At 30.8% G+C, this 15,920-nt stretch overlaps 2 protein-coding genes across 2 annotated transcripts in view; both read right to left on the reverse strand.

Moving 5' to 3' along the window:
- LOC126772874 (ADP-ribosylation factor-like protein 6-interacting protein 4) overlaps window positions 1-15,920 on the reverse strand; it is a 143,118-nt gene that overhangs the window by 51,557 nt on the left and 75,641 nt on the right. The gene's annotated exons all lie outside the window — the stretch shown is intronic.
- The window catches only part of LOC126772811 (E3 ubiquitin-protein ligase RNF19B-like), a 60,072-nt gene that overhangs the window by 35,599 nt on the left and 8,553 nt on the right, over window positions 1-15,920 (reverse strand). The gene's annotated exons all lie outside the window — the stretch shown is intronic.

Below are 15,920 nucleotides of genomic sequence, written 5' to 3' on the forward strand. Positions count from 1 at the left end.
GTTAATAAGATATTTGCATCATTGAACGATTACATAAATAAATAATATTAAATATTAAGTGGCTGATTGGAATTAAAGGTCAAAGGTCATATGTTCTCATATACAATAACTTAAAAAAAAAAAACGTTTGTAACCTTCTACTGAAAGCCATGATAATAAGAAAGAATATCGCAAACGTAAAAATACACATTATTTTTAAAATTGTACTAATAATGTTATAATATTTCAGCTCAGAGAATCCCTCATGTTAATACTCACTTATTACTTATTCTATCGCTAAATATTTGTTACTTCTCAATACATATTTCCGAATATCTTTCGAATATGTACATTCAGTAAATAAAGTATTTTATTATCTTACTCTTATTACCAAAATTTTGATATTTAAAACATTAATACAAGGAACAAACACTAACTTATAACTTTTACTCGACTACATAGTCGGTAATTCTTTTGTTGGCTCTCTTGGGTATATAATTTTACAACAGGAATAAAACGACCAAACTATATCTTGTTTAGATTTAAAAGTTTATTACATAGTTCGCTTCACCTTGGGAATAAAACGCTTCTTGGCATTTCACCATTTCTTTTAAAAATGGAAAAAAAAACCGTCCGAGTTTCTTTGAGCGTTTCTTATCTTCGGTATTTTCTTTTCCGAAACAGTAGTTAGTTGTAAGTATCATTAAATTCCATGCTTCTATATTTAATCAATAATTTGAATATCAATGGTCTTTATGAATCCAGTCTGAGTAAACAATTATTACAGACGATGGCGTACAAATTAAGACTCCCATCGCTACAGCGCATACCTTTTTCTATAATGTACTATAATAAAAGTTGCTGAAATGCCACGAACAAATGATGATTATTTATGATTACAGTACGATAATTTAAAAGTAATATAATTACCCTAAAAACAATATCAACAAACAGCCCGATAGCCTAAATATATTGTGGCACAATCGCACAATTTATTACTGCGATTGTGCATATTAAAGTAACACACGAATTGATCAACCATGTCATGGTCAAAATTGCTTATTTGAAATAAATTGGTTGAGATTTACATATTTATAAAACATTAACATTGATTTATATCTGGTTACTATATTTTGCATACAGATAGTAGAATTGTATACGAAGCGTTATTCAAATACGTCCCACTAAAACAACGTTTCGTAACAGTCGAAGTTGCATGTATGTGATTATATAGGAACGATTTAAACGGCCTGCTACGCGTAACTAAAAAAACAATCGGCTCCTAACCCGGTATTACAAAATCGATTTATATGTAAGGCAAAAAACTAACTTTTTTCATGTCCTAACATCGCTTTCAGATCTCGTTCGACGAAACCGACTGTCCCACGTTCCTATTGCTTCGTTTTTTGATTACATGAATAGTTATTGTGTATTATTCAGTTCCCGCAAGTGCAATCTATGATATAACCTTTGACTGCTTTTAAAATACGTCTGTCGTTTTATTTATCGTTATCTGTGGTAATTCGTTATATTAAGAAATTTATTTACACAAGAATTATTTACATAAAGGTCATATATATATATCAATCAAAAAATAAAAAATCTGCTTTAAAATTATAAATATGGAATGGTGGCAATGGTATTATTACTTATTTGTGTTATATTTTTACTTTCTTAAATTGGGGACATAATTAACTATTGATCGCAATTAAATAAACGAATGTACAAGTTTTAATATGATTCACATCATGGAATCCATACATAAAAATTAGATACATATAACAATATGTACATCTACACAGCCGTTACTTCCGTTTTCATGCGAACTAACAGGGAAAATACTATGAATTGCTGTCTCGGATTATTCATATAAAATATCAGAATTTCCAATTTAACGAATATATAAAGCGATTTACCGCATGAATTGATTTGGATTTTCCTTGAAGTTAGACGAACTGAGTCTCCAAATGCACTTCATTATTGTAATAAATTCGAATTAAGCAAAATCAACAATGATACATGTTACATAACAAGCACGACCTTTATCATAAATATATAATATATTTTCGTCATCTTGATGATTCAACCGTCGAGATGGCCCAGTGGTAAGAACGCGTGAATCTTAATCGAAAAACATGGGTTCAAACCCGGGCACGCACTTCTGAATTTTCATGTGCTTAATTTCTGTTTATAATTCATCTCGTGCTTAACGGTGAAGGAAAACATCGTGAGGAAACCTACATGTGTCTAATTTCATCGAAATTCTGCCACATGTGTATTCCAACAACCCGCATTGGATTAGCGTGGTGGAATAAGCCCCAAACCTTCTCCTCAAAAAGGGAGAGGAGGCCTTAGCCCAGCAGTGGGACATTTACAGGCTGTTACTCTTACTGTTACTGATGATTCAAAGTGCTTGTATAAGTCTAATTGAATAAAAGACATATAGCATGCCGGATTTACATGTGCTTAGTTTATGTTTATTATTCATCTCGTGCTTTAAGCTAATACATTATGAAGAAACCTGCATGTGTCTAATGTCACTGAAATTCGGCCACATGTGTATTCAAACCTTCGCTAAAAAAGGGAGAGAAGGCCTTAGGTTATAGGTCTTAAGGACATTCAAAGGCTGTTACTAAAGATAAATTATAAATAGTTTTGTATTTCGATCACTGATCATATCAGATCATACGTTTCTCGTTACTTCTTTGATATTTGCTTCAATGTTACACGAGTATTTTTAAAGTGCAATAAATATTAAAGACTGTCTTCCTCTTCCAATCGATTTAGACAGTAAAAAATTACCATAAGGGCCAAGAACTAACACATTGGATTAAAGTGTATACTTCTAATAAAATCAAAGTTAACATTAATTAAAAACTTCAACAACGGAGTTTAATCATTGTTAAAGGAGTTATAAGCTTATATGCTTGTCAGTGGAAATTATTTTATAGTATCACCAAATTGTTAAGTCTTAGAGCCAGAAAATATTTAATAATATATAGCTCGAAAATTGGCTTGGCATATCACACATGCATTGAAGAAAGTACAATGACTGAATGGCCTTTTACATACTTAAGCGGCGTTTGAGGGTCGAAATAAACTGGGTACGTCGTCACGTCGCACACTCGCGTGTCAGAGAACTCATAAAAACCACAGCCGTCTGGCGAAACGAATATCTGTCTAGCCAACTCAAAGGCGTTAAAAGCTACGCTAGTACTCTAAGATATTTTGGTCATAAGAAATATTTAAGATAATTAGAGTTTGCAATATAAGTTATAAATTATTTTTATTTTGATTGATAATAATTTGAAAAAAGGCAGTTAAAACATGAATATAGAAATCAGAAAGTTATATTAAGATCGTTTTCATGAAAAAAATATATAAAAATGTTTTTCTCATACACGTAAAATCAATACAGGTCAACAAACTTATCTCTTGCACATATTATTATAAAGAACAATATATTGATTGCGTATTAATATAGGTGTATAATTATGCAAATACTTTTTTGCTCATACAATATAATGTAAAACATTTATGTTAAAAATATTTTGACACTACCTCTGGAATTACAGGCGAGATAACCTAGTAGTTAGAAATAATAATAATAATAATATCCTGGGACATTTTTCACACACGGCCATCTGATCCCAAATTAAGCTTGTATAAAGCTTGTGCTATGGAAACCAGACAACTGATATTCTACATATACTACTTTTCTTTTTGTAAATACATACTTATATAGATAATTACACCCAGACTCAGGACAAACAGACATGTTCATGCACACAAATGTCTGTCCTGGGTGGGAATCGAACCCACAACCTTCGGCGTGAAAGGCAAGTGTTCTACCAACCACGCCAACCGGCTCGTCAACATTCATGAGAAAGCATTAATCTTAACGGAAGATTTGATTAATTTGTGTTGATAATAATTTATCTAATACTCAACGGCGATAGAAATCATCCGGCGCTTCCGGTTGGTTCCCTGCGTGTGTTGGATGAATTCCCCCAAATTTGTATCCAACATTAAAGCAGCACAGTGGAATATGTTCCAAACTTTCTTTTCATAAAGAGACAAGGACAGAAGAAGCCTTAACAGTTTATTTATAACTTTTAACGCCAACTTAATGCCAAGCCAAATATTGTGTTAATTGTCCATTGACTGTGTTAAAAATTTATCTTTACTGAGAAAATAAAAAAATGAAATGAACACATTTACCATATAAAAATAACTCATTAATACGAGTTAAAAGAAGTGAAAAAAAAGACATTGAATATTATTTATAATTATTATATTAAGAATAATATTAAATAATTGATTAAATTAGTATTAAATATTTAAAGTAAAAAATATACATAATTGAAATTAATTGTCAAAAATAAAATCAACATTTATCATTCAATTACTTAACATTAGTAGTTATTGAGTCCGAAAAAGAGATATGTCCCGTAAGAACATATCAACAGATTAACATACCATCAGGTGATGAATTCGTCCGTTTCCCTTGCCATAAAGAAAATAATAAACCCAACAAAAGTTCACCAAAAAAAAAAAAATTAAAAAATGTACCAAATTTAATTGCTCATGGCGACGGATTTATATTCCAAGCGTGTTTTATTAAAATACATGCAAATGCATGTCTGCTTTATGTTTCAAGGGCAGGCAAGTCGAGTGCTGGTCGATAAGTACGAACTACGTGGTAGTAAATATGTAACATTATCATTCCATACGAGTTATTTCCTTGAGATGGAAACAATTTATCACGCAAACAATGCCGCTATTTGGAGCTAAATAAGATGTGAATAAGTAATAAGTACCACCGGGATGAAACAACATAAGGGTGTTACTAAATAAATAGCAGTATTTATTTTTATATAATTACGATGTCGTATTCATTAATTATCTGTGGAATTTATAAATATTTTACACATCAGCGACTACAAATGTTTTTTTTTTTGTTTTCAACTTATTGAGCTGCGATTAATAGTTAGCTTTGTTATATATATTTTTTAATTTACTTCCACGATTGCATTATAATGAATTATTATAGAATTGGATGGCTTTTTTTAGCTTGCTCAATTGGATGGCTTATCTATGTAATCAATCTTATGTGGTTTATCGAAAAGTTGTCTGAATGAGATCGTTCTTTAAGACTAAGACTGCCGTTATATATAAATACTTATTTTTCACCATTTTTTTTGTTTCTTCTCTATTATGTATATTACGTACTAACTTTCCGTCCCGACTTTGCAAAGGTAGAATAATGGTTTACAAAAAACTTTTATATCGTAATACATATCACTCTGTTTCGACTGTTAAACGACTTCAGTCAGACATTCAACGATCACCGTCATATTTCAGCCCGTTAATATAAAACCATGAATGAATTATACACCTAAACCTTTCTTATGAATCACTCCATTCAATGGTGAAGACCGTATGAAAATCCGTTCAATAGTTTTTGAGTTCATCGCGTTCACACAGACAGACACGACGTGCACTTAAATATATATTACTATATATAAAATATATATAGTAATATATATTTTTGATAACATAGTAACCGAAAACTAATAGACCAATCAACCAGAGAAAAAACAAGGTAAGTTGGCGACAGGCTAACGGCCAGCCGTAAGTCTGCCAAAATCATTTTCCTTGAAGTGTTATTAGAACACATTACACCGACCAGAAATAAATGGGATAAAGGGATCAAGTCGAGCAACAGTAATTAGCTAGCCCTACGACTACGCCGCATAAAAATCTCAACAAATCAATAAAAATCATCATAAATCTACGACTACATTAATAATTATCTCGTATATTCGTTTTAGCGCTATATATATATCACTGTCTATAGTCTTTATGACAAAAAACTTCTCGAACGCCTGTTTCTATGCGGATTTTTTTTATTAACTTTTTTTTAATGTTTGAAATTTGCAATTGTTTTGCAAAATCTAACAAATATGACATGAACATAATGTTCCTATCAAATAAAAATATGTTTTTATGGAAGTGATTTCCATGACCAAATAGGTTTACGATTAATTTGCGTATATTTATTATAAACGATATCAATAAACAATAAAAAATATATATATAGTAAAAATCAAAGGAATTTTATCGCTGGCTCTAAAAAACAGCGATAAATCGAAACGATAATCTATTTTTCGCGAGCCGCTAACGTTGGCCTTCCATTCGCCGATAATAGCGTGTCTGACCCAGTCATGACATATTATAATACAACGTGGAATGTTGATACGATGCAACGGTCATAGAAAGGACGATAACAATATCTGCCTGACTACAGCAAATATATTCTTCAAGAAAATAATTTGACACTCGATGAGCGATCAGATTAGTAAATTACTCTAAGATGCTATTTTAATTATTATTTAAACATTATAATTTTACTAACTACCGTCACTGGTAATATATGGTGGATACGTAAAGTATTCATATTTAAAAAAAAAACATATAAAGAAAATTTATTGTTTTTTAGGCCAGGAATTTCCTGACAAAAGCATGAATAGTTGAGGAACGCATGAATAGTTGAGTACCAACATTCGTTCTTATTTACATAGATGATTAAAGTCATAAAACAAACTTCCAGTCCACAATTGAGTTTCAAGTCGAGTATTGAGTCTGTTCCTACAAAATAACTCCGGAGAACAGCGAAGGAAGTGTATGTTTCCACACTATTTGTATCTATTTGCACAACTCATCGTGATGCCGTATTTATTTCTTAAAATACTTTTGTTGCAGCGTCAAAGGCAGCGAGTGATTACATACACTTCCGTGCTCACTACATGGAAGCGGGCTGAACGTAAACCGCATATTAAATATGCTAACAGAGAACCAACACTAATAAAGATGTCGTGATATTTTTACACATTCCCGATTTGCATACGCAATATTACGTACGGAAAAAAAAACTACAGCCAATAGCGGTCAAATTGTTTGCGCGTCTTTTCAAGTCTTATTTGCTAGTATTAAACGGCTTCGTTGGTCTAATAGCTGACTTTCTTAGTTGGTCGATTGGTAGAATAGCAAGTCATACACTACCGTGGTATAACAAAGGCTTTGCTTTTGTCCCTGACCTCTTTCCGCTTGACTGTCTTATCGGGCAATGACATTAAAGGGACTGGACAATGGAGCAGTATTTGCGTTCACACGTGTGTGTTATAACCTATTAGTAGGCTAGTCAACATTAAGAATGACCGCTGTTCCAATATCAGTCCGGACGACGATATCATCTCCCAGCTTACTGCTGTCTGATGCCCTAAGCCCGTTTGGCTTGATAGTAATATACCTCATTTCACCATTTTATATAAACTTACATAAGCCATGATAATTTAGTAGTTATTCAACGTCTGTTAACGAACATTCTGGCGGGTAGTTATTAATACCAACACATCTCTTGACAAAATAAATATTTCTGATTACATATTGCATACTATTTTTGGCATGTTTTTTTTACTATAAATACGACTAGATGTTTTATATTGAAACATTAGGGATTTGACCTTTACACACATTTTTTTTATATTCGCATTGTCATAATAATAATCTCATTTTATATATTATATTCATATATTAAGAGTACATAAGCTGTGATAGTATGTTGAGATACAATCAATAATATATAATAATCGAAATACATATTTAAACATACGCGCCACGACTTATTGAGTATTGCCACATGTAAATAATATAACAGTTACAAAGGCTGACGATAGACCTTGTATTGTGTTTTTAAAACTCGTTTTATGTATGGGCATTAAGAAGAATGCCAAGTTGTATTGTTATTATAAAGAGTAAAATTTTATATGCATAAAGCTGCAACAATTTAATAGTGACTTATAAACTTAATTTTTTTTTTTTTTGTTTTTTACAACATTCCGACTCAGCATCATTTCGCCATTCAGTGGATCCTTTAATATATTCGCTTTGTACTTAAGACGAAACAAAAGAACTTTTAATGTAGATATATAAATTACTTTAAGAATTTCAGCTATTTTTTTTGTTTTATCTTTTAATCTGTGTAATTATTATTTAAATAGAAATATTGAAAAACACATTATTTTGTAATTAAGCACAAATCCTAATCAATCAGCCGTGTTAGCGTATCTATAAATAAGGCTATTTATAATTCAGGAATGTATGTATATATGTGAGTAATGAATTTCATTTTTTCTACGCAAACAACAAATTGTTGGCATGGTAATTATTTATTATATATTAAAGCTAACGAAGCCAAAAATGTTAATCCTAATTGCTTAATCGGGGAAATATAATACATTAACGTTTTTTTTATTACATAAGATTCAATTAGAAAACCATTCAAGCGAAATACCACTTCACACACATACAGGAATTTAAGGCCAATTGAGTACTGGCCATAAATTCCTTACCCACTTATAGATTTCTTGTAATTTGTATTATAAAAAAAGTTATATTTTAAAAAAAAGACGCGTAAATGCTAAAATAGGCAACCAGGTTACCATAAGGGTCTTGTTGTCATTTTTAATGGAAATTCCATAAGGAATCTATAATTCTTTAGTCAAAAGACGGTTAGATTTTTCATAGAGTTTTCCAAGTCGGAATTAATTACTGGCGCACTGCTTTAAATTTCCTAATGAATACCAAGATGCAAGAGTGGGCGGACTCTTTTGCTTTTAATTTAATTTCAAACTCGTTTGTCTAAAGGTTTCTTTAACTTTGAAACACTAATCACCGAAGTTACATTAAATTATATATTGCCAATTAATTTTCATTTATTACAATTAAGAATATTTACCATTATTTTTTTTTTCATTTATGTATATATTTTTTATTTCCTCCTCCTTAGAGCTCCTTAGAGCCTCCTGACGGCAAATGGTCACCGCCATCTATACACATTGGCAAGGCTATTACACAACTTGGCTTAGGTGAATTATCATTGAGCGTTACGGTAGCATGCAAAAGAGATCCCGTGGCGCTACCATACAATATATATATATAAATACCACTGTTCCCGTGGGGGAAACACGTAACGCGTTTTTGCAGCGACAAAAAAAAGTTGAATTATCATAAGAACATCAAAAGAATGTATGTCAAACTGTTATATGTTAATATTGCATTTATATTTATTATCATATTGAGTTTTATGTACATATAAACAAAACTAAATAAATCCATTTTAAATTGATATTGCAACCGGATATAAGACATGATTTCATAACTACACACCAACATTTAACCAGCTCAAACTATCTTGGTTGTAGAAACGGAAAAACAACAATATGTAATACAGGGCTTCGTCCGTCAATATTAGCAAATAAGGCTGCCGCATTTGGCTCACAATGCATCTTCTACAATAAACATAATAGATTTCTTTACTATTTTAAATTTAACTAATTTACGCAATTACCAATGAAATTAATATAGTACAACCAACATTGACGCGAATAGTATCATCAAAACCGGTTCATGAACGAAAAAAGTTATACTCCAACATATATTTAATAGACGAATCAAATACGTCCTTCTCCTTTTTCGAAGCCGGTTAAAAAGTAAAACCGAATAGAACTAAATACATACAAACGTTCATTTTTGTTGCGAAATATTTGTTATGCCTTGTTTTTTTCCAGGGCGCAAATTTTGCCCAGACCACCATTGTGTTGGGATTAACAAAACGAAAACAAAAAAAAAAGCGTACATCATAATTACGATTCGCTTATTTCGGATCAACAAACAAATGTACGAGAACAAACCCGTTCAAGATCATTGCAAATAAAGCGGGTTTAAACGATGACGTTTTTCAAGTCAATAGAACGAATGCCAATATCTGAAAAAGTCAAACGAGGATCGTTTACAAAGGCAACGGGGGAGTTTTTATTGCGTACTAGACTAGCGAGTGTGCATGCGACGAAATATACGGATAGCTTTTGACTTTAGGAATCCATTTACTTTACGGCTATGTTGTCAAAAAACGCTACTAGCAATTTAAGTTATATTAAAATACAGCGATGATTTTTAAACGCTCTGAGAATAAAGTTTTAACTGCGAAGTTTCTATATGTATGTCTTTTCCAACAACAGGACGAATAAAGAAAAATAAACAACTTTGGCATTGAATTGACGCGATGTCATTGGTCGAGATTTTAAAGAATCTATGGCATTTTAAACGTCGGCAAAGTTGCTATCGGAACTTTGAAAGTAAAATTATATTGGACATGAGAAACATGGTACATTACATAAGCACAGGTTAGGTTAGTGCTCTTAGTTTACACGAATGTTATAACTGTGATGACATTTGTTATTTAAATATGAAATATTTTTTCCCTTTTCTCTTCCTTATAATGACAATATTTTAATTATATATTAAAATTTTAAATTTAGAATCGCTTGCCTAACCTATTGTTTTGACTCTTTGACCTTGTTATGACTTTTTGTTCAACAATTTTTTTATAATGTTTTTTTTTTAATCATAATGGCATAGTACTGATATACCTTATTTCATAAACCAGAAAAAAAATACAATGACAAGTTTTCATAAAAGTATGAAATAGTTCTCAAATAAGACTATTTGTAACAATGCACATTTTTCACTGATGTATTATTTACTTTATCACAGTACGATACAACGTTGTTATAAAAACCAGGAAACGTCCAAACGATCTGATTTGAAGCTGTGAAATTTTAATATAATTAATAATAATATTTTTTACATCCGTCGTTCGCTTCGAGCGTTCACCCGTTATTACAATTATGTATTTTCACATTCGAACTACTTACATAATTAAAAAAAATAGTTACGTAAGATTTTATGACTTAGTAAGCTACGAGGTCAGATGTCAAATAGCATGACAGCTGTAATATAATCTTAATATAGAAATCTAATCACGTATAAAACATCTAAAGCTTAAATACAATAAAAAAGTAAGTGATTCTACTGATATCCTAACACTGCTGGGAACGACTTATTCCACCAAGCTGCTCCAATTCCTGTTGGGATGCACATGTTCAGGCAGATTTTCATCCGACACATGCGATTAACTTAACGATGTTTTACTGCATCGCCGAGCACCAAATGAATATACACACAATTAAGCAAATGAGAATTCAGAATAATAAGTTAATTGTATTTGATTACTATTCCCATTCACCTAATTTAATTGGTAGAAAAAAGTAACAACTGACAACTGTAGAATATACTCCAAAACGATGGTAGCTTTATGACAATTCGGAAGTTCTTATAAGAGCCTACTTGATTTAACAATATTTTGATACAACTAATTACTAAATCTCATTGAAATCCAGTCTCAGCCAAACGGCAACATTTTGTAATAAAGTGTTTGTTTTTATGATAACATAGCCACTATCCAAGTCACAAGGGAAATAATGTCTTAGTTTCCATGGAAACCATTTCTCACATTGCCAATGTGCTGGTGACGCATCCTAACTAATATTATAAATACGTTTTAGTAAAGTGAATTTGTTTCTTTGTTTGTTACCCTTTGACTGAATTACTCAACCGATCATTATGAAATTTATAATTTAGACATATAATACATAAAACATAACTAACACCTTCAGCACCCACACACTCACGTACGAAGCGGCGGCTGAAAGTTAGTTTGTTGATATTTCAATCAGTGTCAATGTCTACGGGGAATGTAGACCACTTATTTATTTGTCCGCTTTGCTAATATAAAAAAAAAACCATTAGCGGCGAATTGATATCAGTTTCAAATAAAAAAAAAATACACGTGTTTATTAAATATATCAATGATAAAACATATTAAACTAAAGTTAACCTAATCCACATCCATAATTTCAGTTTTTAAGACATTTAAAAAAAAAATTAAAATACTTAATACCTTACATTATATTTACATTACCTTTTAAGGTAAAGAGTTTATTTGAATAAGCACAGATCTTCCTGTAAAGTCCTGAATCATTTCGAATAATTATATCTTAAAATTAAAGAAATATATTGTATCAAAAATGTTTTATGTATATTTCTAAAATTTGTTTTAAGCGCGAAGTTTTACTCACGAATGAAAAAAACGCTAAACAACATTGACGTTGCATTTTTTAGCTTTAGTGTTGTCATTCTATTTTAATTATTATTATATATTTCATTTAATTAATAATACGTTTTATACATTTTTTTTATAACCCAATAGTAACTTAATTTTGGTTAGTTTTATGATTTTATCTCATAATTAAAAAACCGAATACCATACAAAAAAATAGACATCCCTTGTTTACGTTGAATTTAAAACATAGCAAGTCTCGAATTCTCTTACAAAAAAATAGAGCGATTGTAAAAAACGCGCATACGATTACCATATTCAAGACATGTTATAGCAAGTTCGCGAAATATTTCTAGAAAATATTTTTGCCAAATCCTACTCGAAATATAAATACCGGCTTCATCTTGCACTTTGCAACAATGGTTATTCAACATCAGTTTCTGATGACCCACTTTTCTATTTCTTAGCTTAGATTTTTTTTTATTTACAGTCGTAATAATGCTGCATTATGCCTGTGCCTTGAAAGCATTCTAATTAATAATTGTATACTGCGGAAAAAATAAAACAAAATAAGTAGTACTAGAATTATTTTTTTAATTAAAAATAGGTAGGCAGAGGCAAATGGGCCAGCTGATGGTAAGTAGACCGCCCATCGTCTCTAACCGTATATATTTAGTTGCGCCTGTGGTTACACTTGGTAACTCACCTTTCAAACTATCTCGATGTTGTGTTCCGGTACTTTCACGATATGGTACCTACCTAGACAAGCTTGCACAAAACTCTAAAACAAAGTAACAGTATTTGGAATATTCGAGAAAAGGAATTTGAGATTGAATTCTCTTATTCTAATTTGCTTATCTGCTCTACAAGGAAAATATAAAATATATAATAAGCAAGCTAAATATATCGTCTTGTGTATTTACATTACACGTATTTTACGTATTTTCCGATGATAAAACCGGTTTCGTATAGATATATACGATAAATATGCACATTTGTTATTAAGACTTTAAATATTAAATAACATGTTTCCTTTACTAACTAACATAATCAAAAGCCATAATTTTTTAACAAGTGAGCTAAGTTATATATATATATATATTTTATATTATGAAGAACACATCGCACAATTATTTTATTAGTGGCAGTAAGGCGACACATTTTAAAACATGGGTAGAAGTCAACGAAAGCGTATATATAAAAAAAAACAATCCCTTGAACCCTTTTTTTCATCCCATGGAAAACATATTGCATTTTTTTTTAATACTGGCAATACTCTATTACTGGCAATATTGTAGTTAGAGGTTGGACTTTGTGCAAGCCCGTCTGGATAGGTACCATCAGTTAATCAGATATTCTACCAAACAGTAAGCCGATTTACCAGTCCGCCTTTATATTTTATGCATAAAAAATACATTGTCAAGTGTGAAAACACGTCAGAACTTTCATTTATGTTTATGTCGAAACAAATATGTGCACAAATATAAAATTACATTCTATGGAAAACACATCGCATAGTTTTTTTTTTATTAGCAATACGGTTACAGACGTGAAAACAGATAGAAGACAATGAACGGGTATTAACAAACATTCACCTGCCCTACATAACCATACACGAAAAACGAACGCGCAAATCGCTTTTTGTAATGTTTATTGTTACAATGTTCATAAACCATTAAAATAATGTAATCATAATCAAATATAACTTTATTTAATATGTAAACACCATGCCGTTCGCACAAGGGATTATCAATGTAATCTTGCAATCTAATCCGAGTTCAACGTAAAACGTACAGTAAAATGATTCAAAATATGTTAATATTTTTAGTTTATTCTTCAATTAGGGTCAATTAATGCACTATTATTTTAATATTCAAAATATAATCCATACCCTACTCCAATCGAAGGGGTAGAGATAAACTCACCTTTCATTTACATATTCCATGCGATTTGTTAACAGTTATGCTATATTACGCACTAAAAAATATAATAAAGGTCTTATTGATATATATTTATTCATAATAAAACTCCGTTCCACATAACTACTTATATCCCACTTTTATTTTACTTCCAGCTCCGATGACAACTTCATCGACATTCAAAACGCCAAGATTTTGCGAATCCGTAATAAAAGTAATAATAAATTATCCAAGATACCGCGTCAGTTCAATGTCAAAGTAGTTTATTAGTGTTCACTCCTCTTTGGTTATATACTTTTGTTATAATTATAAGGTAGGCTTTAAAGGTTATAGGACTATTCTCGGAAACCACAGGCCTGATTTAAACAAATATTTTTGAGTTAAATAGCCCGTTCACTGAAGAAGGTATACAACTTATGTTATGTTACGACTCTTAGGAGCGAAACACTAACAAGAACCGTCAATCAATATGGTTAACTGTATGAAACAGCCATAGCCGTGAAAAATTTAAATGAATTGCGGTTCGTATGATATACAAATTTAATGTTTTACTTTATAGGGAGATATGAATTTAAAAACTGGCAACACATATTTGGAATATTATATCTATTTTTTTAATATAACCACACAATATCAATAGAAAAAAAGCTGACATTTTTATGTATTTAATAAATTGAAACATTCGTATATTTAAGATCGAACATAAGTGCATTGTGCAGACAACAAAGGATAGGGGCGAGTCAACCCTTAATCATTACTTTATTTATTCCAATAATATATCGTATCGGTACATTTATATTTATTAACCGACATAAAAATGTAGGTTTCCATTTTCTTCATATCTCTGTATGCATCATTTATTACGAAACATTACAGTCAATATGTATTTTTTTTTCACTGGGGAAATTTGTATACTTATCAAAGGGATCTAGTAAAAATATAAAGTTACTTATTGAATATAATAATATATCATAATACGTAGTTTCATATAATCACACAAAAAAAAACACACAGATAAAGCAGATAAAATAAGACAAGGACGTAAAAACATTTGCGTTTAGTAATCTTACCGTGTAGTATGTATATTTTTTTAATAAATGAAAGCTTATATTTATGTACATGAGATAAAGACGACATAATATGTAAATAAACTAAACAACTTAAAAGAAGTATTTTAATTATATTATTCTTTAAAACTGCACGTGAATTGGAACCTGATACTAGACGGAAGTGCAATGATGGGTCGTTACAAACAATAAAAGATAAAACAACGAACCAAGAACAGGGACAAATCTATAAATACTTACTCGAGAAGTTCCTATTGTCTTGTACGATTATTTTGCATAAGAAACGGCGCTTCCTCATTCTCTAGCGTCCTCAAAAGGTAAATAGATATTCATTTCCTACTATAATACCTTCTTATAACAACTTTTATTGTTTATAAAACATTTATTATATTCTATTATATATAATATGTTAGATTTTATTTATATACCACGGGGTCTTGATTTGTAATGTAGCTATTTGTAATTTTATATGTATATACTTAATGTAAATAAAGACTAAACTATTAAAACTTTTTCAGTAGAAAGATATTCTTTCGCTTTTAATTTTAAATATATATTTTGCTGCAATTGCAATGTTTAAAATTTCAATGGACGCTTATTAAGCGAGCATTTAAATTCAAGCCTTTTGCGGTCGAGAAAAATGGCCGCGAACTATTAAATACCGAACAAAACGTCAACATTACAATAGAGTTCGTTATTTTTTTTAAATAAATTAAGGTAACCCAGTTAAGAGTAAAGAAACAACGCCACACGTCACTTTCACCTCTCGCGTCGGCTCTAAAAACGAAAACGAGTTGATTTATACGTGAGAAACGAACATGATATTACATTAATCGAATAAAAAAAATTAAAAAATAAGAAACATGAAGGTGGCGAGACCAAACTGGATGCGGATGGCGGAAAACCGGTATCATTGGCGAACTTTGGGAGAGG

The sequence above is a fragment of the Nymphalis io genome, chromosome 13 (assembly GCF_905147045.1).
Source record: "Nymphalis io chromosome 13, ilAglIoxx1.1, whole genome shotgun sequence".
Taxonomy (NCBI): Eukaryota; Metazoa; Arthropoda; class Insecta; order Lepidoptera; family Nymphalidae; genus Nymphalis; species Nymphalis io.